At 38.3% G+C, this 27,979-nt stretch overlaps 1 pseudogene; it reads right to left on the bottom strand.

The window, feature by feature from the left end:
- Window positions 1-701: 701 nt before the first annotated feature.
- LOC112635008 overlaps window positions 702-27,979 on the bottom strand; it is a 39,988-nt pseudogene continuing 12,710 nt past the window's right edge.

Genomic DNA, 27,979 nt, shown 5'->3' with positions numbered 1-27,979 from the left:
ATACTATTTGATAGCAAAACAGGGTGACTATAGTCAATAATAACAATTGTACTTTTAAAATAACTAAAAGCATGGAATTGATTTGTTTGTAACACAAAGGATAAATGCTTGAGGGGGTGGATACCGCATTTTCCATGGTGTGCTTATTTCACATTGCATGCCTGTATCAAAACACCTCATGTAACCCATAAACATATACACCTACTATGTACTCATACAAATTAAAAATAAAAACATCTTGAAAGATTCTAGATTATGTCCCAACAATTACTCCTTCAATGGTTTACTGTTATTTAAAATATGAAAAGTTTCCCTGATCGACTTTGAATGCCATAATTAGACATTCTTTGTCTATCTGTTAGATAAGCTTTCACTGATGTTGTAGCTCCTGGGTCTCATCTTGTCAAATACGTGTGTGTGTGTGTGTGTGTGTGTGTGTGTGTATCCATGTGTCCATCTCTTCCTTGATTCCTACTGGTGTAGCTTCCTATTGGTGTAGCTCCCAACAACTAAGGCTGCTTCATAACTTTCCTCTCTCCAGAATTTCCTTATTCTTTACCCACACTCTCTTATGTTTCCCAGCTGATGTATTCTGTCCTCTTTTGCACCTTTCACATTCTTCACCTCTCAAACAGGTCATACTCCCGTTATTTTCTTGTGCATCTTGGATTTATTCTATACAGGCTTGTTTACCCCTTACTTCACTCTCTTAGACCTACAATTTGACTTACCAGTGAAGGTAACTTGTTTTCTGCCTCCTTTTCCATATCTATATCTAAATGAGAGAGAGATTAATAAATTGACCTTGTCCTATACTGGTGCTTCTCTGTATCATTCCTGCTTTATTGAAAGTCTCTTAAGATTAAATGAGGCAATATTTATAAAATGCTTACTACGTTCTCTAAGACATATTAGACAAGCATTAAACTGTAATCTTAATTACATTTTAAGAGTGATATTGGAGATGTTGAGGGAAATATAAGTGTTATATGCCACTAATACTCTCCCAGTTTTGTTTTATATACTCTTTATACATTGTATATAAAACAGGGTTTATGGTCAAACTATATAAAAGAATAATGCTGAATTCACAGAGAAGCGATTCAAAATTAACTTTTGCAACATCAATAATTAAAAAGTATACATCCTGAAAATTTAAGAAATGTACCTATTTTACTTCCTTTCTTACCTCCTCACCCTGTTGCATTGGTTTCTAAAATAAAGATCTCTGAATCACACTGTTATTATTATTGCTGTTATAATCACTAATTTCTCTAGGTTTTTAATTTCTTTTTTAAGGATTAGTTATTACATTCATGCTGTTTTGTAACTCTGTTAGGTTAATTAATTTAGATTTAATGCCCATGCTTAACTGGATTTATTGTGCACCATCAAACCTTGGATAATTTTTTTCTAGATTTATATGCGTCTTTTTTACTTTAGTATCGGGTTGACCCAAGTGTACCTTTCAGTTCAGTTTTTAATTATCCAGCTTTTACACAACCATACTTATACTTTATATAAAGTCATCATGTTCTCTTACTCATATATCAAATAGGTTTTTATATATAAATCAATAATTGAAAGTGTTTCATGATTATACATCCCAGTAAGTATCATAGTCAATGCCACTAGCTTCAGATAGAAGCCTTTGTTGGTACACTTATTTAAATATTTTTCAGCAATTTTCTTTTATTGCATTTATATGAGTCAAAACAGAAAAAAAAATTGATGACACTGTCAATGTGTTTATGTCTCATAAAATTACAGTTAAGACAACACACACATTAATTGTGCTGAAAATGATAAATCTGTAGCTTCGACTGGATATTCATTGCTATTAAATCACTTGGATCTGTGTTTAAGAGTGAAGGAAAACAATTAATGTAAAAGTATTGCTTCACCCACTTCACTCTTCCTTCTTTGGGATCTCTCCTTGACTAGGAGCACTGGCAACCTTCTTGCAACCATGAGGACTTGGCAGAGACACAAGTAAAGTGCCATGACATCACTGAGTCACTGCATAATTCTTGACTTTCTTACTACTAAAGTTCCTCCTGTTATATGTAAAAGTTAAATCTCCTCATTACTTAAAAAAAGAGAGAGAGAGGGAGAGAGGGCCGGGTATGGTGGCTCATGCCTGTAATCTTAGCACTTTGGGAGGTCGAGGCAGACAGATCACAAAGTCAGGAGATGGAGACCATCCCGGCTAACACAGTGAAACCCCATCTCTACTAAAAATACAAAAATTAGCAGTGCATGGTAGAACACGCCTGTAGTCCTAGCTACTCGGGAGGCTGAGGCAGGACAATTGCTTGAACCTGGGAGGCCGAGGTTGCAGTGAGCTGAGATCACACCTTTGCGACAGAGCTGGGGCGAGACTCTATCTCAAAAAAAGAAAAAGAAAAAAAAGAGAGAAAGAGAGAGAGACCATAACTATAGAGGATCCACAAAAATATAGACCATATTGCTTCCATTTCCTCATTATCATATCCTCAGTATCTAGCAATAGTAAGTAGCAAACAATTATAGAATGAATCATACAAAATGTTTAATGTAAGTTATAAAAACTATGTCAAACAGGTAAGATATAATTATGAATTTATGAATTATTTCATGACCTATAACATGTAAATTGTACATCAGAATTTCATATTTATTTTTCAAAAATACATTGTGTGAGACTTCCACTTACTGGTCTAATATGTAAAAAGTTGAGAAGTCATGACCCCGGTCCTCAGAACAAGAAAAAAATCCAACAATCAACATCTCTTTTTAGAGTCATCAGAGAATTGAGGTCACAGGAAAAATTGCTGCCCTAAAACTAGAGGCTGGAGGGCAAATACTGACAATCACAACTTATCAGGAGCAGAAAAGTTCAGAGCAAAGCCAACGCCTGGAGCCAGTATTGGTAGAAATACTTTAAACTGTAATTGATGAAATTCTGGAAGCTCAATGTAGCTTCACTTGCGAGTTAAGATGTCTGAGGAAGTCAGTGTTGAAAGTGGAGGTGGGGGGTAAGTGGGGATTGGCACAGGGTGGGGGGATGTTTTCTTGAATTTTGGGTTCTCATGCTAAGGACCAGAGAAAAACCCTGTCATGCATCCAGCAGGGGGAGGAGAACAGTAAGCACTTTGAAATAGGCACTGAGGTCTCTTGTTTTCCTTAGGATCTGCTCTTCAAGGGAAACTATTTTACCACAGCCTAACCTATTGGAGTTTTACCAAAGCCTAACTGACCCGGGGAAAGGTAAATATACAACTCCAGCCCCATCTAACCCTTGATGTGTGGGAAGGCAAATACCAATTCAAGCTCATTAAAAGACTAAGACAATCTATAAAAGAATTTCCCTCCCCTGACACTTTCCCATCACGTCAACAGGGCTCCGCTACAAACACTGTGAATTACAGCTACAAAATGCTACAAGGCTCACACCCTATTTAGAGAGTCTCTAAGAAAATCTAAAGAAAATAAGGAGTCAATAACATGGCCATAAAGGGGAAAATCTTAGCCTTTGACATTACAACACATAGTAAACAGGCTAACTCCTAGCCAGAAAAATGTGAGCCTTCACATTTAAGGCGTATTTACTTCAGTTCCTTTTACTTGCTGCATTATGTCCAGTTTTCAACAGCAACAAGAAAATTATAAGGCATGCTGAAAGGCAAAAGCACTCTAAGAGACAAAACAAGCATCAAACCAGACTTAGCTACGGCACAAACTTTGGAATTCTTTGACTGAGAATTTAAAATAATGATAAATAATATGCTGAGGGCTATAATGAAACAGTAAATAACGTGCAAGAAAAGATGGGTAATGTAAGAATAGAGATGGAGACTTTAAGAAAAAAATTTAAAAGAATAAAATTCAAAAATACTGTAACTGAAATGAAGAATGCCTTTGATGAACTCATTGGTAGACTAGACATGGCCAAGGAAAGAATCATTGAGCTTGAAGATATGTCTGTAGAAACTTTGAAAACAGAAATGCAAAGCGATAAAATAATAAAAAGGATAAAACAAAAATCAATTATAAATTTAATCCAATCCCAAATGTCATCCTAGTAAGTTGTTTTGTGGATATTGACTGACTGACTGTAAAGTTTATATGAAAAGGCAGAAAAAGCAGAGTAGCAAACACAATATCAAAGAAGAAGGACAAAGTTGGAGGACAGATATTACTCAACTTCCAGACCTATTACAAAGCTACAGTAAATAATACTATGTGATATTAATTATTTAGAGTGAATTTTTGAGTATGTGATATATAGAGATGTAATATGCACAAAAATAATAAACCCCAAAATGGTGGAAAGACTGAATCTCTATAGAAGTAAATTGTCTGTATTTCATTGAAATTAAGTTAGGATAAATCAGAAGTAGTTTTTGATAAATTAATGAACACATCGTAAGTCATAGAACAATTATTTTTAAAATAACTCAAATTATTTTCAAAATATTAAGGGAATTATACTAGAAAATATCCAGTAATACAAAAAAGCAGTAAAGAAGAAGCAAAGAAACAAAAAATAAAATAGGACATGTAAAACAAAATGCAAAAAGGCAGATGGAAATCAACCTCATTAATAACAACATTAATGTAGAGATGGTCAGTTAAAATTTTAAAAAGCAAGACCCAAGTATATGGTGTCTACAGGAGACCTACTTTAAAGTCAAAGATATAAAGAGATTGAAAGTAAAATGATAGAAAAGGAGATTCCAGGAAGACCTCAGCCGTAAAATAGCTCACATGTCTACATTGAGACAAAATAGATTTTCAAACAAAAAACAATTTTTACATAGAAAAATGTATATCTCATAGTGGGACGAGTCAACTGTTTAAGAAAATATAGCAATTCAAGCATGTATACACCTAACAATGTTTCAAAATATAGCAAAAATTGAAAAATACAAAGACAGAAATAGACATTCAATAATTTCATTATCCTGTATGCAATAATAAATAGAACAACTAAGCAGAAAAGTAAAGAAAAATGGAAGACTTAGCCAAGTGAATCAAGTAGTCTTAACAGGTATCTATATAACATGCCATTCAACAACAGTAAAATGCACATTCTGCTCAACAAAAACTTATATATATGTTCATAGTAGCATTATTCAGAAAATCGAACAAGTGAAAACCTATATGTTCAATAACTAGTAAATGAATGAATAAAATGATGTATATGTAATATTCAGCTAAATAAATGAAATATGGACAATTGTTACATTCTATGATTGCATTCATATGAATGCACAGAGTTGGCAAGTCTATGGAGAATAAAAGTAAACTTGAGTTTTCATAGGTCTGTGGTAGAGGAGGTAATTCAAAATGATTGCAAAAGGAAATATAATTTTTTACAGGATGAAGAAAATTTCTAAAATTATTTTTAGGTTATCATCAAATGACTGTGAATATAGTAAAAATATTGAATTGTATACTTTAAATGAGTAAATAAATTGAATACACCATTTGCCAACTGACCTTCTGCCTCTTGCTTTTAAAGTTTTGTTACCCACCACCTCCAAAAGGCTTCTCTAATTCTCACTTTGAATAATTGTTTGTTTCTTGTCTAGTATACCACATTGAATTTCGTATATCAAATGTTTAAGTTACCATACCTGGATGCTATGAATCGTAATGAAAGAGGAAATTTTCACATTTATTTTATATACTTATTCAATGTAAATACTTTATGATACATTTTAATTATATTTGTAGAAATCTGACTGCTCAAAAAGACAAAAGAGGATCAGACATAAAATAAATAATTGATGTCATCCACCAATAAAGAATAAGTAACACTGGGTCATGATGCATGTTCTTCTTAATGTGTCATTGGATTCAATTTATTAGTATTTTGTTCAGAATTTTTGCATTCATGTTCATCAGGAGTATTGAGTTGTAGTTCCCTTTTCTTGCAGTGTCTTTGGCTTTGGTATCAGGGTTAAATGGGTAAAGTTTGTGTTATATGAATTACATCTCAATAAAACTGTTTAAAAACAAAATGAATAAAAAATGAAAATATGAAAGGGACCACCACCCTTTTATTTTTAAAACCTTTATTGGTCATACTAATATCTGCAATTCTCCCCAGAAAGGTGAAATTATGTCTGATTAGCTATCTCTGAGAGTGGGGTGCTGAGGGACAGATGTAGATTAATGGTTTTCACTTAACTTTTTCTTCCATAACTGCTCTTATTCTGCAGGTCATTAAACCTATGTAAGAATTCTGACAGCAGCTAAGTCCATTTGAAGAAATATTAGAAGAATTTTTACTACATACACTTACATTTTATTTTTTAAAAGCTGTCAGAAATTTAGGATTACATGTGGCCTTTTATTACGTGAATGAATTGTACAGTGGTGAACTCTAGGATTTTTGTGAAGTCTAGGATTTTAGTGCACCAATCACCTGAGTAGTGTACATTGTTCCCAACAGGTAGTTTTCCATCCCTCACCCCCTTCCCAACCTACCCTGTTCTGTGTCTCCAATGTTTATTATACCACTGTGTATGCCTTTGCATATCCATAGCTTAGCTCCCACATGTAAGCAAGAAAATGTGGTATGTGGTTTTTGATTCCCAAGTTACTTCAATTAGAGTAATGGTCTCCAGTTGCATCCAAATTGCTGCAAAATACATCATTTCATTCTTTCTTATGGTTGAGCAGTAGTCCACTGTATTAGTTTGTTTTCACACTGCTGATAAAGACATACCTAAGACTGGGTAATTTATAAAGAAAAAGAGGTTTAATTGACTCTCAGTTTCACATGGCTGGGGAGGCCTCACAATCATGGCAGAAAGCGAAAGGCACATCTTACTTACATGGTGGCAAGCAAGAGACAATAAGAGCCAAGCAAAAGAGGAAACCCCTTATAAAATCATCAGGTCTTGTGAGACTTATTCACTACCATGAGAACAGTATGGGGAAACCACCCCCATGATTCAATTATCTCCCACCAGGTCCCCCTACAACACATAGGAAATATGGGAGCTACAATTCAAGATAAATTCGGGTGGGGACATAGCCAAACCATATCATCTATAGCATATGTATACCAGACTATTTAATGTCTACATATTTGTATACTTTTGAGGGTTTCTTCTGGAATTGATTTCTAGGTTTATTTTCCACCATGATCTAAGAAGATACTTAATATGACTTTGATTTTTAAAAACGTATTAAGACTTGTTTTATGGCCTATTACATGGTCTATCTTGGAGAATGTTCCATGTGCTGATGAGAAGAATGTATATTCTGCAGTTGTTGAGTAGAATGTTTTGTAAATATCTGTTAGGCCCATTTGTTCTAGAGTGCAGCTTAAGACCAGTGTTTCCTTCTACACTTTCAGCCTTGATGATCAGTCTAGTGCTGTCAATGGAGTGTTGAATTCCCTCACTAGTATTTTGTTGTTTTCTATCTCTTTTCTTAGTTCTAGTAGTGATTGCTTTATGAATCTTAAAGCTCTAGAGTTAAGTGCATATATATTTATAATTGTTACATATTTTTATTGAATTAATCATTTTATCATTATATAATGATCTTCTTTTTCTTTTTTACTGTTGTTTCTTTAAAGTCTGTTTTATGTTATATCATTATTCTATCTGATATAAATAGCTATTCTTGCTCACTTTTGGTTTCCCTTTGCATGAAACATCTTTTCCACATTTTTGACCTTCACCAAATTGCCAAATCTCTCTTTAATAAATTGGCTCTATGTCTGTCAACTGGTTTAGGTCCAAAAACAGGATTCAAGGGATTGCAACTACCATCATAGTCTCTGATGTTATAGGCTTTTTTCTGCTTTTATAATAAAAAAATCTTGTTGGCTACCCATCTCAACTTAGGAACTATTCCATCTATTAACCATTCACCATAGTCTCCTGCTTCTAAAATATTTGTTACCAATTATCATAACTGCATCCATCTTTCCTCAGAATGTTTAGCATTGTTCTTGTGTAACTCCATCTCCTAAGTGTTGACTGGGCTTAGTAACTGTTTCTAATGAATTACATTTACCAAAAGTGATGGGATGTCACTTTCAAGATTAAGTACAAAAAGGTTCTAACTTCTACCTTGCTCAGTCCCTCTTGCTCTCTTACATTTTCACTGCTGCAAACCAGCTGCTATATTTTAAGCAGTCATATGTAGAAGCTCACATGGAAGAGAACTGAGGGAGGCAAGTGGCCAACAGTCCCCCAAAACTAAAGCCTTCAGTCAAAAAGCCCACATATAGCTGAATCCCAACAGTATCCATGTGAGAGAGTGTGGAAGAGATTTTTTTCACCAGTCAAATCTTCAGATGAGACAATAACCCCTTTAGACACCTTCATTGAAGACCTTCAGCATATCCTGAGCTAGAAGACCCATCAAAGCTTGCTCCTATGCCTTACCCATAGAACAGTGAGCTAATAAAAATTTGTTTTAACAGTTAAATTTAAAGGCAATTTGTTAAGAGTTATATATAATTAATACAGCTTATAGAAACTATAAAGTTCTTAATTTATGGATGCTCTTAACCTAGTTATTATATTAAAACACATTTCTGCTAAAAATGATGTTTCTTACTTTAAAAGAACTATATCTCTTTTGATTAGCGATATTTATGTTACACTCAATTCTCTTGAGCTAAATTTAAAATTTAATTTAAATTCTACTTTGGAATATTAGCTGTTTCCAGGCTAACACAGACACACAGACACACACACACACACACACACACAAAATGTTCATACATATATGGCATTCTAGGTGATTCAATGTGCAAAAGGCATAAGCTTTAACCATTATAGTTTTTTTCTAAATACTATTACTTTTTTTTCTTCTGGATAATCAGGATAATTTCTCTATACCTGCAATGTCTAATGTGGTAATTAAAAATCCCTTGTAGGTAGTTCCAAGATGGCTGAATAGGAACAGCTCCAGTCTACAGCCCCCAGCATGAGTGACACAGAATGCGGGTGATTTCTGCATTTCCAACTGAGGTACCAGGTTAATCTCAGTGGGGCTTGTTGGACAGTGAGTGCAGGCTGGTGGGTGCAGCCCACTGAGTGTGAGTCAAAGCAGGGTAAGGCATTGCCTCACCCGGGAAGTGCAAGAGGTCAGAGAATTCCCTTTGCTAGCCAAGGGAAGCTGTGACAGATGGCACCTGGAAAATCGGGTCCCTCCCACCCAAATACTGCACTTTTCCAATGGTCTTAGCAAATGGCACACCAGGAGATTATATCCCGCACCTGGATCAGAGGGTCCCACACCCACGGAGCCTCACTCATTGCTAGCACAGCAGTCTGAGATCGAACTGCAAGATGGCAGTGAGGCTGGGGGAGGGGTGCCCACCATTGCTGAGGCTTCAGTAGGTAAAAAAAAGCAGCCAGGAAGCTTGAACCGGGTGGAGCCCACTGCAGCTCAAGGAGGCCTGCCTGCCTCTGTAGACTCCACCTCCAGGGACAGGGCATAGCCGAACAAAAGGCAGAAGAAACCCCTGCAGACTTAAATGTCCCTGTCTGACAGCTTTGAAGAGAGTAGTGGTTCTCCCAGCACAGAGTTTGAGATCTGAGAACAGACAGACTACTTCCTCAAGTGGGTCCCTGATCCCCGAGTAGCCTAACTGGGAGGCACCCCCAGAAGGAGCAGACTGACACCTCACGTGGCTGGGTACCCCTCTGAGACGAAGCTTCCAGAGGAACGATCAGGCAGCAACACTTGCTGGTCAGCAATATTCGCTGTTCTGCAGCCTCCACTACTGACACCCAGGGAAACAGGGTCTGGAGTGGACCTCCAGCAAACTCCAACAGACCAGCAGCTAAGGGTCCTGACTGTTAGAAGGAAAACTAACAAACAGAAAGGACATCCACACCAAAACCCCATCTGTACGTCACCATCATCAAAGACCAAAGGTAGATAAAACCACAAAGATGGGGAAAAACCAGAGCAGAAAAGCTGAAAATTCTAAAAATCAGAGCGCCACTCCCCCTCCAAAGGAACACAGCTCCTCACCAGCAATACAACAAAGGTGGATGGAGAATGACTTTGACAAGTTGAGAGAAGAAGGCTTCAGATGATCAAACTTCTCCGAGCTAAAGGAGGAAGTTCAAACCCATCACAAAGAAATTAAAAACCTTGAAAAAAGATTAGATGAATGGCTAACTAGAATAACCAGTGTAGAGAAGTCCTTAAATGACCTGATGGAGCTGAAAACCATGGCATGAGAACTACATGATGAATGCACAAGCTTCAGTAGCCGACTCAATCAACTGGAAGAAAGAGTATCAGTGATTGAAGATCAAATGAATGAAATGAAGTGAGAAGAGAAGTTTAGAGAAAAAAGAGTAAAAAGAAATGAACAAAGCCTCCAAGAAATATGAGACTATGTGAAAAGACCAAATCGACATCTGATTGGTGTACCTGAAGTAACAGGGAGAATGGAACCAAGGTGGAAAACACTCTTCAGGATTTTATCCAGGAGAACTTCCCCAACCTAGCAAGCCAAGCCAACATTCAAAATCAGGAAATGCAGAGAACACCACAAAGATAGTCCTCGAGAAGAGCAACTGCAAAACACATAATTGTCACATTCACCAAAGATGAAATGAAGGAAAAAATGTTAAGGGCAGCCAGAGAGAAAGCTCAGGTTACCCACAAAGGGAAGCCCATCAGACTAACAGCAGATCTCTTGGCCGAAACTCTACAAGCCAGAAGAGAGTGGGGGCCAATATTCAACATTTATAAAGAAAACAATTTTCATGGCCGGGCGCGGTGGCTCACGTCTGTAATCCCAGCACTTTGGGAGGCCGAGACAGGCGGATCATGAGGTCAGGAGATCGAGACCATCCTGGCTAACACAGTGAAACCCCGTCTCTACTAAAAAATACAAAAAACTAGCCAGGCGAGGTGGCGGGCACCTATAGTCCCAGCTACTCAGGAGGCTGAGGCAGGAGAATGGCGTGAAGCCGGGAGGCGGAGCTTGCAGTGAGCTGAGATCCAGCCACTGCACTCCAGCCTGGGTGACAGAGCGAGACTCCGTCTCAAAAAAAAAAAAAAAAAAAAGAGAACAATTTTCATATCCAGCCAAACTAAGCTTCATAAGTGAAGGAGAAATAAAATCCTTTACAGTCAAGCAAATGCTCAGAGATTTTTGTTACCACCAGGCCTGCCTTAAAAGAGCTCCTGAAGGAAGCACTAAACATGGAAAGGAACAACCAGTACCAGCCACTGCCAAAACATGCCAAATTGTAAAGACCATCAATGCTAGGAAGAAACTATATCAACTAACAAGCAAAATAACCAGCTAACATCATAATGACAGAATCAAATTCACATAACAATATTAACCTTAAATGTAAATCGGCTAAATGCCCAAATTAAAAGACACAGACTGGCAAATTGGATAAAGAGTCGAGACCCCTCAGTGTGCTGTATTCAGGAGACACATCCCACGTGCAGAGACACACATAGGCTCAAAATAAAGGGATGGAGGAAGATCTACCAAGCAAATCGAAAACAAACAAACAAAAAAGCAGGGGTTGCAATCCTAGTCTCTGATAAAACAGACTATAAACCAAAAAAGATCAAAAGAGACAAAGAAGGCCATTACATAATGGTAAAGGGATCAATTCAATAAGAAGAGCTAACTATCCTAAATATATATGCACCCAATACAGGAGCACCCAGAGTCATAAAACAAGTCCTTAGAGACCTACAAAGAGACTTAGACTCCCATACAATAATAATGGGAGACTTTAACACCCCACTGTCAACATTAGACAGATCAATGAGACAGAAAGTTAACAAGGATATCCAGATCTTGAACTCAGCTCTGCACCAAGCAGACCTAATAGACATCTACAGAACTCTCCATCCCAAATCAACAGAATATACATTCTTCTCAGCACATCACACTTATTCCAAAGTTGACCACATAGTTGGAAGTAAAGCACTCCTCAGCAAATGTACAAGAACAGAAATTATAACAAACTGTCTCTCAGACCACAGTGCAATCAAACTAGAACTCAGGATTAAGAAACTCACTCAAAACTGCTCAACTACATGGAAACTGAACAACCTGCTCCTGAGTAACTGCTGGGTACATAATGAAATAAAGGCAGAAATAAAGATGTTCTTTGAAACGAATGGGAACAAAGACACAACATACCAGAATTTCTGGGACACATTTAAAGCAGTGTGTAGAGGGAAATTTATAGCACTAAATGCTCACAAGAGAAAGCAGGAAAGATCTAAAATTGACACCCTAACATCACAATTAAAAGAACTATAGAAGCAAGAGCAAACACATTCAAAAGCTAGAAGGCAAGAAATAACTAAGATCAGAGCAGAACTGAAGGAGACAGAGACACAAAAAACCCTTCAAAAAGTCAATGAATTCAGGAGCTGGTTTTTTGAAAAGATCAACAAATTAATAGACTGCTAGCAAATACTTATAAAGAAGAAAAGACAGAAGAATCAAAAAGATGCAATAAAAAATGATAAAGAGGCTATCACCACTGATCCCACAGAAATTCAAACTACCATCAGAGAATACTATAACACCTCTACACAAATAAACTAGAAAATCTAGAAGAAATGGATAAATTCCTGGACACACATACCCTCCCAAGACTAAACCAGGAAGAAGTTGAATCCCTGAATAGACCAATAACAGGCTCTGAAATTGAGGCAATAATCAATAGCCTACCAACCAAAAAAAAGTCCAGGACCAGACAGATTCACAGTTGAATTCTACAAGAGGTACAAAGAGGAGCTGGTACCATTCCTTCTGAAACTACTTCAATCAATAGAAAAAGACAGAATTCTCCCTAACTCATTTTATGAGGCCAGCATCATCCTGATACCAAAACCTGGCAGAGACACACAAAAAAAAGAGAATTTTAGACCAATATCCCTGATGAACATCGATGCAAAAATCCTCAATAAAATACTGGCAAACGGAATCCAGCAGCACATCAAAAAGCTTATAAACCATGATCAAGTGGGCTTCATCCCTGGGATGCAAGGCTGTTTCAACCTGAGCAACTCAATAAATGTAACTCCAGCATATAAATAGAGCCAAAGACAAAAATCACATGATTATCTAAATAGATACAGAAAAAGCCTTTGACAAAATTCAACAGCCCTTCATGCTAAAAACTCTCAATAAATTAGGTGTTGATGGAACATATGTCAAAATAATAAGAGCTATTTATGACAAACCCACAGCCAAAATCATACTGAATGGGCAAAAACTACAAGCGTTCCCTTTGAAGACCGGCACAAGACAAGGATGCCATCTCTCACCACTCCTATTCAACATAGTGTTGGAAGTTCCGGCCAGGCAATCAGGTAGGAGAAAGAAATAAAGGATATTCAGTTAGGAAAAGAGGAAATCAAATTATCCCTGTTTGCAGATGACATGATTGTATATTTAAAAAACCCCATCATCTCAGCCCAAAATCACCTTAGGCTGATAAGTAACTTCAGCAAAATCTCAGGATACAAAATCAATGTCCAAAAATCACAAGCATTCTGATACACCAATAACAGACAAACAGAAAGACAAATCATGAGTGAACTCCCATTCACAATTGCTTCCAAGAGAATAAAATACATAGGAATCCAACTTACAAGGGATGTGAAGGACCTCTTCAAGGAGAACTACAAACCACTGCTCAAAGAAATAAAAGAAGACACAAACAAATGGAAGAACATTCCATGCTCATGGATAGGAAAAATCAATATCGTGAAAATGGCCATACTGCCCAAGGTAATTTATAGATTCAATGCCATCCCCATCAAGCTGCCAGTGACTTTCTTCACAGAATTGGAAAAAACTACTTTAAAGTTCATATGGAACCAAAAAATGGCCTGCGTTTTCAAGTCAATCCTAAGCCAAAAGAACAAAGCTGGAGGCATCATGCTACCTGACTTCAAACTATACAACAAGGCTACGGTAACCAAAACAGCATGGTACTGGTACCAAAACAGAGATGTAGACCAATGGAACAGAATAGAGCCCTCAGAAATAATACCACACATCTACAACCATCTGATCTTTGACAAACCTGACAAAAACAAGAAATGGAGAAAGGATTCCCTATTTAATAAATGGTGCTGGAAAAACTGGCCAGCCATATGTAGAAAGCTGAAACTGGATCCCTTCCTTACACCTTATACAAAAATTAATTCAAGATGGATTAAAGACTTAAATGTTAGACCTAAAACCATAAAAACCCTAGAAGAAAATGTAGGCAATACCATTCAGGACATAGGCATGGGCAAGGACTTCATGTCTAAAACACCAAAAGCAATGGCAATAAAAGCCAAAATTGATAAATGGGATCTAATTAAACTAAAGAGCTTCTGCACAGCAGAAGAAACTACCATCAGAGTGAACAGGCAACCTACAGAATGGGAGAAAATCTTTGCAATCTACTCCTCTGACAAAGGGCTTATATCCATAATCTACAAAGAACTCAAACAAATTAACAAGAAAAAAACAAAAAACCCTATCAAAAAGTGGGCAAAGGATATGAACAGACACTTCTCAAATGAAGACATTTTTGCAGCCAACAGACCCATGAAAAAATGCTCAGCATCACTGCTCATCAGAGAAATGCAAATCAAAACCACATTGAGATACCATTTCACACGAGTTAGAATGGCGATCATTAAAAAGTCAGGAAACAACAGATGCTGGAGAGGATGTGGAGAAATAGGAACACTTTCACACTGTTGGTGAGACTCTAAACTAGTTCAACATTGTGGAAGACAGTGTGGCGATTCCTCAAGGATATAGATCTAGAAATACCATTTGACTTGGCAATCCCATTACTGGGTACATACCCAAAGGATTATAAATCATGCTGCTATAAAGACACATGCACACGTATGTTTATGGCGGCACTATTCACAATAGCAAAGACTTGGAACCAACCAAAATGTCCATCAATGATAGACTGGATTAAGAAAATGTGACACATATATGCCATGGAATACTATGCAGTCACAAAAAAAGGATGAGTTCTTGTCCTTTGTAGGAATATGGATGAAGCTGGAAACTATCATTCTCAGCAAACTATCACAAGGACAAAAAAAACAAACACTGCATGTTCTCACTCATAGGTGGGAATTGAACAATGAGAACACTTGGACACAGTGTGGGGAACATCACACACACGGGGCCTGTTGTGGGGTGGGGGGAGGGGCAGAGGGATAGCATTAGGAGATATACCTAATGTAAATGATGAGTTAACGGGTGCCGCACACCAACGTGGTACATGTATACATATGTAACAAATCTGCACGTTGTGCACATGTACCCTAGAACTTAAAATGTAAAAAAAACAAAAAAACAAAAAAAACGCTTGTGGTTATGAGTTCCTCAAATGTGGCTAGTTCAAACTGAGATGTGTTGTAAGTATAAAATATACTACAGAATTCAGACAAATTATAGAAAAAGAATGTAGAGTATCTCATTTAATCATTTTTATATTGATTGCATCTTGATATAATAATATGTTGGATATGATGGTTAAATAAACTACGTTAGTAAAATAAATTTCACTTGTTGCTTTTTACATTTTAAAAATGTTCACAGTGAAAAATTTTTAACGACACATGGACTAGCATTATATTTATATTATATTAGACAGCCATTAATGCTCTATAATACAAATATTATTAACGTTCTATAATACAAATATTTTAATTGAGCTAATAATATATGTTGGTAAGATAAGCAAGATGGCAGATAGAAAACTACAAGCTTTCTTTCCTCCATGAGCATTGAGTTAATACATTGATCAGTATACATCTGTGAGAACTCTAAAGACCAGTTGAGAAGCTACAGCAACCATACCACTGTAAAGTCAAGAAGGAATTTAAGCAAAAATGATAGAAAAATGTATGGCATTTGGCATGTCCATTCATGATCCCCCTGTTATACAGCAATCCATGGAGTAATAAAGAGAAAATCTCTGCCTCTCAATAATGGGGCTCATCTCTGGGATTGGAGCAAGAGTGGACTGTGCGTCAAACATTCTGGCTTATCTAGGGGTTTCCCAGGGATTAGTTCCTATTTCACCTAAGAGCACAGACAGGAACAGCAGCAGAGTTTGGAAGCTGCTTTACACAGGACAGCAACATATTAGAACTGCAGTTCTATAAGCAGACACCAAGGTGAACAGAGATCAGAAAAGATTCAAGAGGTCCTAGAACTTCCAGCTGAGGTGATTGGTGAAGACTGTCCTTTGCACAAATTTAGTACACAAAGACTGAAAGGGATAGTTGTTTTTACAAATACCCAAATCCTAGAAAAAAATTTATAACCAACACAGAGAAGAGAGAAATATGGCCCTGTGATATCATAAAACATGTTTGGTCTTTGACCTTATTTCCTGACATACAATTTTTTAAATCCTTACAGTGTCCAAAGTGATGTATTTTTGTGTGCTAATGATTGACTGATGGCTGGCAGCCCCTAGGTAGCTGCAGGATGGGACTAGTTATCAGTAAGATCAAGGCAGGATTAGAATGTTGTGTCTTTTAGTCCTACCCCCAACCTCTGGGGATAGGAGAGAGGCTGAAGGTTAAGTCCATCACTACTGGCCAAGGTTTAATCAGTCATGTTTACATAACAAAGCCTAGATAGAAACCTCGAAAGACAGAGTTTGGAGAGCTTTCAAAAAGCTAAACATGTGGAGGCTTATAGGAAGATGAACAAAAACTCACCCATGTGTCAGGAGGTAGAGCACTCCAATTCCACAGGGGCAGAAGCTCTTCCACTAAGGATCCTTCCAGACTTCACCCAATGTATCTTTTAATCTGGACATTTATTCATCTCTTTAAAAATATCCTTTGTAAAAAAAAAAAACTGGTAAATGTAAGTAAGTGTTTCCCCTGAGTTCTGTGAGCAGCTCTAGCAAATTAACTGAACTCAAGGGTTGGCGGGGGGGGGGTCTTGAGAATGTCGATTTATCACTGGTTGATCAGATGTTCTGGCAGCCCAAACTTGCAACTCGTGTCTGAAATTGGAAGGAGCAGTCGTGGACACTTAGCCTTCAACATGTGGAATCTGACACTAGTTTTAGGTAAATAACATCAGAATTAAATTGGAGGACACCCAGTGGGTATCTGCTGCACAATTGATTGCTTCCTTGTTGGTGGGGAAAGCCCCTCCCACATTTGGTCATGGAAGTCTTCTGTGTTGATCACTGTGGTGTGAAAGCAGAAGAAAAACACAGTTTGAGGTTTTATTTTTATTTTTATTTTTTCTACACACAATTGGTGTCAGAAGTGGGATTTGCTAGAATGGCCCTGGCTCATGGAAAGAATGGGAGGGTAGAAGACGACTAAAGGCAAAACTTACCAGTGGAATTTAGAGATAAATCCAACTCACAGGGAGTTGGTTCACTAGACACATAAAGAAATGCAAACTAATAAGAAAAAAGCAAAATATCCAATCATTTGGTTATTGTTATCTGTAACAGCTAACATGAAATGAAATGAGTGTGCTGGGTTTCACCTTGATGCTACATCAAGCTTAGATTTCAGTGAGTTTGAGCTTCATCACTAGCCTCAAAGCTGCCCCATAAGGGCAAAATTATTCAGGGACAACACAATTTGAGACCTGTGGTTACTATAAAGGTTATCAATGTGGGCGAAGGAAACAACCAAGAAACTATTAAAACTATTGGTCTTATCAGCTCCCTGAGGAACCTTTACTAAAATGCATTATAAGAGTAACTTGTATAGGAGAAGTGTCTTTTATTTTAAATGCAGAGTGGGAGAATATGTTTGGATTGATGCAGGACCCACAGCTCACTATTGAACAATCACAGATGGCTATATGTGATCTTGACATACAAGAGGTTATTCCCAAGGGAACAGCCAACCTGGTGGATGAGATAAAAGCCACTGTAAGGTCTGCTTACCCTGAGAAGGCAGACTGTTCAACTCCATCTATAAATGTCAAGTGGAACACCCCAGAAGAAGCAACCTCATATGCAATCCATGTGGGACTGGCTTTATGAAAACTGGAACTGAGACATTCACATTCTACATGCCCATTACCCAGGTCATGTTTTAAAAAGGGATGGGGGAATGCCCTTTTTGCATGGGCATTCATGTAAATGTACCACTGCAAAATCAAGTTATAGTCAGAGAGACCTTATCAAATTTGCTATCTCAGCTTCTTCTCATGAGTCTTACAAATGCTAATAAAAATAATAGATTAAGAAAAGAATGGTGAAGAGTAGAGATTAAGGACTCATCCCAGGAAAGTGGAAATGTTTAAATAGTTATTAAGAAATAGGGCGAATTTTAGAAACCTTGATGAGGTGAAACTGAGAGGAAAATGAAAAGCAAAACTGATGGGACTCATCTCGGCACAGTGGGAATCTTTAGATGCCTATTCAGAAATAAAATGAGGGACTTTATCAAAGATGGCTGACTAAATGCAGCTGGGAAGTGCTGCTCTCACAGAGAGAAACCAAAATTTTGACTACACTAACATAATTTGAACAGATCTTTGGCGAGAAAATACCAAATGTGGATGGAGAAAAGACACAGTTGCTGAGTCTGAAGAGGGGGAAAGCTGGGAATCCCATGTAGAGTGCCCAAATGCTGTGGCTGGTTCCAGGCCCTAAACAGGACCTGTCAAAGGGGTGAGTGAGTAAAGGGGCTGGAGAACTGCTCACTCTGCTGTGGACCTCTGGGATCCTAGTTTCAGAGGACTTCACTTTACCATGGACATGGGAGCTGGCAGGAGAATCTCCCCAGAGATTAGACAGAGAGAGATGAAGCAGGCACAGCTCCTAGGACCTTTGACCATGCATCAGCTCCAAGGGAGACTGGCCATAAGCACACACCCCATAGGGCTGCCTGTCTCCCTCCCTTTGAGAGGCCCTGGCACCAGCTAACTGCTGGAGGAGAAGTGGGGACTGCTTCTCTGCGGAAATGGGGCACATCTATCCTGCAGGCCTACTTGCCCACTCGCCTGGCTGTCCTGTAGGAGTGTGTACACAGTGCAGCCTCTGCCGCCCAGCCTAGGTGCTTTGCTCCACCTAAGTGCTTTCGTTCAGACTAGGAGCCCTTCAGCTCCCACACTGCAGCCAGAACCCAACCCCCAGCATCTGGAGAGGGAGCACCATCAGGTCCTAGTATCCCGGGACAGCAGCCTGCAGCTCAGGAATACCAAGCTGGGATCTGTGCTCAGCACTTAAAACAGGGGAGGAGCCCATACTCTCAGAAAATGGCTAAGGCTGAGTTGAACAGGTTTGTGGACTGGCATGGGACCTAGTTGTGTCTCCCTCCACAGGGCTGGTCTAGTAAACATGTGGCCTATTTCCTGATCAGACATCTCCCCAATGGAGCCTCATGGCCAGAATGACCTAACAACTGTAGGATATAATAAATTCCTCTTCAAATGTTTTAGTCTGTCAATTGTTAAGTACAATTAGTTCTGAGATCCTCTCCAAAGAACTAATGTATCAGTATGTTCAGCTCCCCTGTTCTTTGATCTGCATTTTAAAGTTTAACTTCCTCATTCTCTTCATCTCCTTGCCCCTAGTTTCAGTAAAAAACACCCTCCTAGCCTCTATCACCTGCTCCATCCTGAGTCACCTCTGGTCACCTGCTCCATCCTGAGTCACCCCTGGTCACCTGCTCCATCCTAAGTCACCCCTGGTCAACTGCTCTGACCCAAGTCATCCTGAGTCACCTGTTCTGCAAGCATCCTTCCCACCAAACTACTCACCCTGCACTCCAGCTTATACCCCTGCTCTCTTTAAAATAGCCAATCAGAATTAGCTTAGACTGTGCAGTCCAACCCTAGACAATAGGGGAACAACACAGCAGTAGGGGCTACCTGTGTCATAGATAAGAACCCCTTCCCCTCCCTTGTTCAGGTGTACTCTCACCATTGCTCCATCCATGAGATGCACACTTCTACAGAAGTAAATTGCCTTGCTGAGAAAATTTATGCTCAAGTGCTTTTTTTCTTTTTTTTAGGCACCAAAAATTTATTTCTAACACAACAAGAATATGGGCACAGTGCCAGTGATCTGAGGTGGCTCTCCCAAAGGACACTATCAGACCTGCTGAGGGGGTCACCTCTTCCCCTTGCATGCAGAAACAACTGCAAATTCAAAGATACTACAAAGAACCATGTGGCTGAACAAAAGCCTATCTACTGCCCATTGCTCTGAAACACCATCTAGTAAATCAAACTACAACACCAAAACTCACTTCACTAATTATGCCCTCTGCAAAACTAAGGAAAAGACGAAGAAAGACCCTGTACAGAGCCTAAGTCCTCTGAAAATTTCCAGAAACAAAGTCAATGGACTATATTCAATTTATAACACAGTTAAAGGAATACCAGCCTTCCTAGATGAGAAAGAATTAGCACAAGAACTCTGGCAATTCAAAAAGCCAGAGTGTCTCCTAACCTCTATACAAGCCCACTAGCTTCCCAATAATGGTTCTAAATCAGTCTGAATTGTCTGAAATTACAGTAATGGAATTCAGAATCTGGATGGCAAAGAAAGCTGATTGAGATTGAGGAGAAAGTTGAAACTCAATCCAAGGGAGCCATGTAATCCAGTAAAACAATGTGAGAGCTGAAATATGAGACAGTCATCTTACAAAAGACCAAAACTGAACTTCTTGAGCTGAAATTTACTGAAAGAACTTCACAACACAATAAAAAATATTAGCAGCAGAAGAGACTAAGCCAAGGAAAGAATCTCAGAGTTCAAAGACAGTTTCTTTGGATCCACTTACTTGGGATTATGTAAAGGGACCAAATATATGACTCATCAGCATTCTTGAGATAGGAGACAAAATAAGTAACTTAGAAAATATATTTGAAGATATAGTACACAAAAATTTCCCTAATCTTCCTAGAAAGGCCAAGATGCAAATCCAAGAAATATGGAGAACCCCAGCCAGATACTATACAATATGATCACCACCATGGGACCTAGTAAACAGATTCTCCAAGGTCAATGCAAAAATAATAATAATAATAATAATAATAATAAATAAATAAATAAATAAATAAAAATCTTAAAGGCAGCTAGAGAGAAGGGCCAGGTTACCTACAGAGGAAACTTCATCAGGCAGCAGCAGACTTCTCAGGAGAAACCTTACATGTTAGAAGAGATTGGGGACATACTTTTCAACATCATTGAAGAAAAGAAATTTGAACAAAAACTTTTATATCCTGCCTAACTGAGATTCATAATTAAAGGAGAAATAAAATCCTTCTCAGACAAGTAAGTGCTGAGGGAATACATTTCAATTGGACCAGCCTTAGAAGAGGTTCTTAAGAAAGTACTAAACATAGATTTGAAAGAATAACACCTACTACCATAATAGCACACTTAAGCATGTAACCCACAGCCACCGCAAATCAATTACACAATGAAGTCTACATAATAACCCACTAACAATATGATGACAGGATCCAAATCACGCATTTCAATAGTAACTTTAAATATAAGCGGGGTAAATGACCCATTTAAAAGACCCAGAGTGGCAGGCTGGATAAAAAGATGTGACAAAACCATCTGTTGTCTTCAAGAGACCCATCTCACATGTAACAATACCCAGAGTTTAAAAGTAAAAGTGTGGATTTAAATCTACCATGCAGAGAAGACAAAAAAAAAAAAAAAAAGGCAGGAGTTGCTATTTTTATATCAGATAAAACAGACCTTAAACCAACAAAAATAAAGAAGAACCATAAAGAGCATTACATAGTGATAAAGGGTATAATCCAACAAGAAGCCCTAACTATCCCAAATATATACATGCCCAACACGGGAGCATACATATTCATAAAACAACTTTTTGACCTATGCAAACACATAAGACGACCACACAATAATGGTGGGAGACTTCAAACCCCACTTAACCATGTTAGATCATCAAGGCAAAAAAATAACAAGGAAAATCTGGACTTAAATTCAATACTTGTTAAACTGGACCTAAGAGAAATCTACAGAATATTCCACCCAAAAAACACAGAATGTACATTCCCCTTATCTGCAAACGGAACAAATTCTAAGATCAACCACACTTGATTGGTCATAAAGCAAGCCTCAATCTATTCAAAAAAATTAAAATCATACCAAGGAAAATATCAGACAACAGTGCAATAAAAATAGAAATTAATACTAAGAAGATCTCTCAAAACTACACAAATACATGGAAGTTAAACAACTTACACCTGAATAATTACTAGGTGAACATCAAAATTAAGGCAGAAGGTCGGGCGCGGTGGCTCAAGCCTGTAATCCCAGCACTTTGGGAGGCCGAGACGGGTGGATCACGAGGTCAGGAGATCGAGACCATCCTGGCTAACACGGTGAAACCCCGTCTCTACTAAAAAATACAAAAAAAACTAGCCGGGCGAGGTGGCGGGCGCCTGTAGTCCCAGCTACTCGGGAGGCTGAGGCAGGAGAATGGCGTGGACCCGGGAGGCGGAGCTTGCAGTGAGCTGAGATCCGGCCACTGCACTCCAGCCTGGGAGACAGAGCGAGACTCCGTCTCCAAAAAAAAAAAAAAAAAAAAAAAAAAATTAAAGCAGAAACTATTTAAATTCTTTGAAATTATTGAATATAGGGAAAAAACTTACCAAAATCTCTGGGATACAGACAAAACAATGTTAAGAGGAAAGTTTATGGCCCTAAATGCCTTAATAAAATAGCTAGGAAGGTTTCAAAGTAACAATCTAATTTTGCACATAAAGTCCTAGGAAAAGAAGAACAAACCAACTCTAAACTAGAAGAAAAGAAATAACTAAAACTAAAGAAGAATGTAATGAAATTGAGATACAAAAATTTATACAAAAAGAATCAATGAAACAAAGAGTTGTTTCTTCAAAAAAATAAAATGAAATTAAATTGATAGACCCCCTAGCTGGATTAACAACAACAACAAGAAAGAAGATCCAGATAAGCACAATCAGAAACAAAAAAAGTGATATTACCACTGATCCCACAAAAGATCCTCAAAGATTATTGTGAACAACTCTATGACACAAATTACAAAATCTAGAGGAAACAAATTTCTGGAAGTGTACAATCTCCCAAGATTAAATCAAGAAAATAGGCTAAAACCCTAAATAGACCAATATCAACTTCTAAAATTGAATTAGTAATAAAGAACCTATCAAAAACAGCAAAAAAGTCTTGAGCAGATGGATTCACAAATTCTACCAGACATACAAACAAGAACTGATACTTAACCTACTGAAACTATTCCAAAAAATTGAAGAGGATGTGCTTCTCACTAACGCATTCTATGAAGCCAGTATTAGCCTGAAACCAAAGTCTAACAGAGTCAAAACAAACAAAGAAACTTCAGATGAATATTTCTCATGAACATAGATGCAAAACTCCTCAACAAAAGACTAGCAAATTCAATCCAGAAGCACACCAAAAAGTTAATACACCACAATCAAGTAGGCTTTATACTTGGGATGCAAAGCTCATTTAACATATGCAAATCAATAAACACGTTTGATTCTCACATAAACAGAATCAAAAGCAAAAACCATATCATCATATTAATAAATGCAGAAAAATTCTCAATAAAATCCAACATCCCTTTATGACAAAACCCTCAACAGCCTAGGCATAGAAGAAACATACTCCAAAATAATAAGAGCTATCTATGACAAGCCCACAACCAACATTATACTAATTGGGCAAAAGGTTGAATCATTGCCCTTGAGAACTAGAACAAGACAAGGATGCCCATTCTCACCACTCCCATTAAATGTAGTATTGGAAGTCTTAGCCAGAGCAATCAGACAAGAAATAAAAAGGCTTCCAAATAGAAAAGAAAAAAAAAAAAAAGTCAAACTATCTCCCTTCACTGACAATATAATTCTATGCTTGGAAATCATAAAGATTCTGCCAAAAGGCTCCTAGAATTGATAGACAACTTTAGTAAAGTTTCAGGATTTAAAAAAAAAATGTAGAAAAATCAGGAGCATTTCTATACACCAATAACATCCAGGCTGAGAATACAATCAAGAATACAATCTTACTTACAATAACCACAAAGAAAATGACATACCTAGGAAAACAGCTAACCCAGGATGTGAAAGATCTCTCCAAGGACAACTACAAGACACTCAGAAAAAAATCAGAGATGACACAAATAAATGGAAAAACATTCCATACTCATGGATTGGAAGAATAAATACTGTAAACGTAGCCATGTTTGCCCAAAGCAATGTACAGATTCAAGATATTCCTATCAAGATAACAACATCATTCTTCACTGATTTACAAAATACTAATCTAAAACTCATGTTGAATCAAAAAAAGGTCCCAAAGAGCCAAAGCAATCCTCAGCAAAAGGAACAATGCCAGATGCATTAAACTATCCAACTTCAAAATATACTATAAAGCCACAGTAACCAAAACAGCTTGGCACAAAACAGGCACCAAAAAAAAGTACAAAAACAGACAAATATACCAGTGGAACAGAACAGAAAACTCAGAAATAAAGCCACACACCTACAACCACCTGACCTTTGACCAGGCTGACAAAAACAAGCATTAGAGAAAGGACTCCCTATTCAATAAATGGTACTAGAATAACTGGCTAGCCATATGCAGAAGATTGAAGCTAGGCCCCTACCTTTTACTACAAGCAAAATTAACTCAAAAAGAAGTAAAGATTTAAATGTAAGACCTCAAACTATAAAATTTTGGAAGACAACCTAGGAAATACTCTTATCAACATCAGACATTGGCAAAGAATTTTTGGCTAAGTCCCTAAAACCAATTGCAACAAAAACAAATATAGACAAGTGGGACATGATTAAACTAAAGAGCTTCTGCACAACAAAAGAAATGATCAACATAGTGTGGAAAAAACATTTTAATGGTCCATCATTATGGTATGATAGATCTAAGTACTGGCAATCAGCCTGCGGACATGACAAAGCACATGGTTCATGTACCTAAAAAGCCATGATAAGTGAACAGAATGTGGACAAGGGGGTCAGCCTGTAAAAGGGAATAAAGTTTTGTTATTGGGAAATTGAAACTTAAGCAGGAAAACAGACTAGGGTATGACCCTATAAGGGGATAACGGAACCTGGGCGACATCCGGGAAGATGTAACCCCATAGTACTCAACCAATGAGGAACTAGGGGAGGGGCTTGCATGCTGGGAAATAAATTGTCTGCTGTAACTGCCCCAGGTGTATCTGCCTACCAGACACCCAATCTTGTAAGACTGCCACTAAATTCTTGCTTCTGCTGTTGTGTCTCTGAGTCCATTCTTTGGGGTTGGACAGGTGAATGTGTTTCTCACAAGCTTGGGGGCTCATCCGCGCCTGCATGAGGTGGGACTCTGGCTGCGAGGGGAGATGTGTCCCACCCAATTTTAGATGGCCCACTCTGAGCATTTTGGCTCCCCACAGAGGCCACAGACAAAGCCAAGACTGTTATTCAGGAGGCAGCAAAGGTGATGCAGGGAGAAAAAGCTGGCACCATGGCAACCAGTCAACCTCCTGCATGAGCCAAGCTAGGAAAGTTGGACTGTAAGTACTACCTTGGTGGTTGGGCATTTTTGGAGGTCGTGTGTGCGTGACTGAGACATATCCCAGATACAAGCAAGTACGGAGTCCCAATCCACCATTCCGTTCTCCCAAGAGAGGGAAACAGCCAGACAAATGAAGCAATTCTCTAGGTGTGCAAGAAACCTCCAGCAGGGGGAGGTGAGTACATAGGAAAAAAACAGAGACAGAGACTTACCAAAATTCTAGGCCTAGGGAACAAAGGAAAGAGGGAGCCAAAAAGACTTCCTCCAACATTCCCCCAGATAGTTCCTTGGGGAGAATTCTGCAGGTTTGGAGAGACAACCCTTGAACCAGGGACAAGAAAAAGCAAAAGATGATGAAGTATTTCTGTTTTATCTGGCTCAAAGACTTTTCATATATCAATGTTTTGGCCTAAGTTTGGCTCAGATGAGGATTGGGTGTGCCAAGCTTTAATTCTCTATGTGAATGATAAAACCGCATCCTCACAAGAAGAGATACGTTAGGTTCTCTGTTGGATCAAGGAATTAGCCCCCATGTTGCCCCTCAAGGAATAAGAAGAAAAAGAGCTTAATAAAAAGCCCTCGTCTGGTGAAAAGCCCAGGGACCCCTTGTCATGCTTTCCCCTTCCATATTTCTCACAGAATAAGGGCCAGGAAGATCAAGGGGAAGCAGGAGGGTTAGAGGAAGAAAGACCTGGAGACTGTGGGGAGCCAAACCAAATGCTCCTTTAGAGCCTTATCCAAATTTAAGAAAAGGATTAGAACAATGTAAAAGGGATATTAAGGTCTACTCTATCCTTTCCAAACAGCAGACATCTCGCATGTTCCCCATTAGGGAACTTCCCACGGGACAGGAAGAGACTGGCTTTGTAAATGCTCTGCTTACAAGTACTGAAGTTAGCGATTTCAAAAAGGGGATGAACCCACTCCTAGAAGATCCCCTTTGTTTAACAGATAAGTTGGACCAATTCCTATGGCCCAGCTTTTACACCTGGGCTGAATAATACCTATTATAAATATTCTATTCACAGGAGAAGAAAGGGGAATGGTTGGGAGAGTGGCCATGACTATCTGGGAGAGGCAACATCCTCTCAGAAAAGGAGTCTCATCAGCCGAACAAAAATTTCCAAATGTCCATCCTGAATGGGATAATAATTATCCCATGGATCATGCCCAAATGCAGTACCTCAGGGAAATAATAATTAAAGGGATTAAAGAGTCCACTCCTAGGACAAAAAATATCTCTAAAGCATTTGAGATTCAACAAGAAAAAGAAGAAATCCCCTCTTCATTCTTGCAGAGGCTCAGAGACCAAATGAGGAAATACTCAGGATTAGATCCACAGGACCCAGTAGGGTAAGGCCTTTTGAAGGTTAACTTTGTAACTAAAAGCTGCCTGACATTACTAAGAAACTACAAAATATTGGTAGATGGAATGAGAAACTGATTAAAAAATGACTGAGGGAAGCTCAGAAGGTCTTTGTAAGGAGAGAGGAAGAGAAGCAGAAACAAAAAGTGAAAACCATGTTTTTCACTGTGGAAGAGGTAGTTAGAAAAAGGTTAGATTAAGATCTCCCTCAAAAGAGACAAGGGAATGATAAATTTTGACATAGAGAAAGAAGGGAAATGCAGGGAAAAGCTCCTAAGACTACAAATGGATGTTATAAGTGTGGAAAGCCAGGGCATTTTAAAAGAGAATTTCCTGAAAGGAAAAAAGAAGAAAAGGTGATCCCCCTTATGACCTTTGATGAAGGTTGCAGGGGGTCAGGGGTTCCTTCTGAGTAGGTACCACCAGGAACCCTTGATAGATTTGAGGGTGGGACCCAAGGGGGAAAAAGTGACATTCTTGGTTGACACTGGGGAGATTCGCTCCTCCCTAACTCAACAACCAAAGGGTACAGAACTCTCCAAGGAAAACTTGACAGTATCAAGGGTAAAAGGGGAGGTATTTTGGGTTCTGATATTCAAGAAAATTTTAATTATATTGAGACCAGATCAAATCGAGGGGTCACTCCTATATGTTCCTGAAGCAGGAACTAACCTGGGTCAAGACTTGATTGTGAGACTGGGTTTAGGATTAGGAATAGAGGAGGAACAAATAAAAGTAATGGTGGACCTCCAAATAGAGAGGAAGGAAAGAAAAATCGATCCCCTTGTGTGGGTTAGGGAAGGCAACAAGGGAGTGTTAAAAATGACACCCTTATACACTGAACTAAAACAACCAGGAGAAGTAATTTGCAGAAAACAATACCCCATTCATATTGAAGGGAAAAAAGGTTTCCAACTAGTAATAGAGGGGTTGATTAGAGATGGACTATTGTAACCCTCCATGCCACCATACAATACCCCAATTCTCCCAGTTAAGAAGCCTGATGGGTCATATAGATTAGTGCAAGATCTAAGGACTATAAATCGAATTG

Source organism: Theropithecus gelada, chromosome 11 (assembly GCF_003255815.1).
Source record: "Theropithecus gelada isolate Dixy chromosome 11, Tgel_1.0, whole genome shotgun sequence".
NCBI lineage: Eukaryota > Metazoa > Chordata > Mammalia > Primates > Cercopithecidae > Theropithecus > Theropithecus gelada.
The sequence above is the reverse complement of the archived record's forward strand: the minus strand, read 5'-3'. Positions and strand labels throughout refer to the sequence as shown.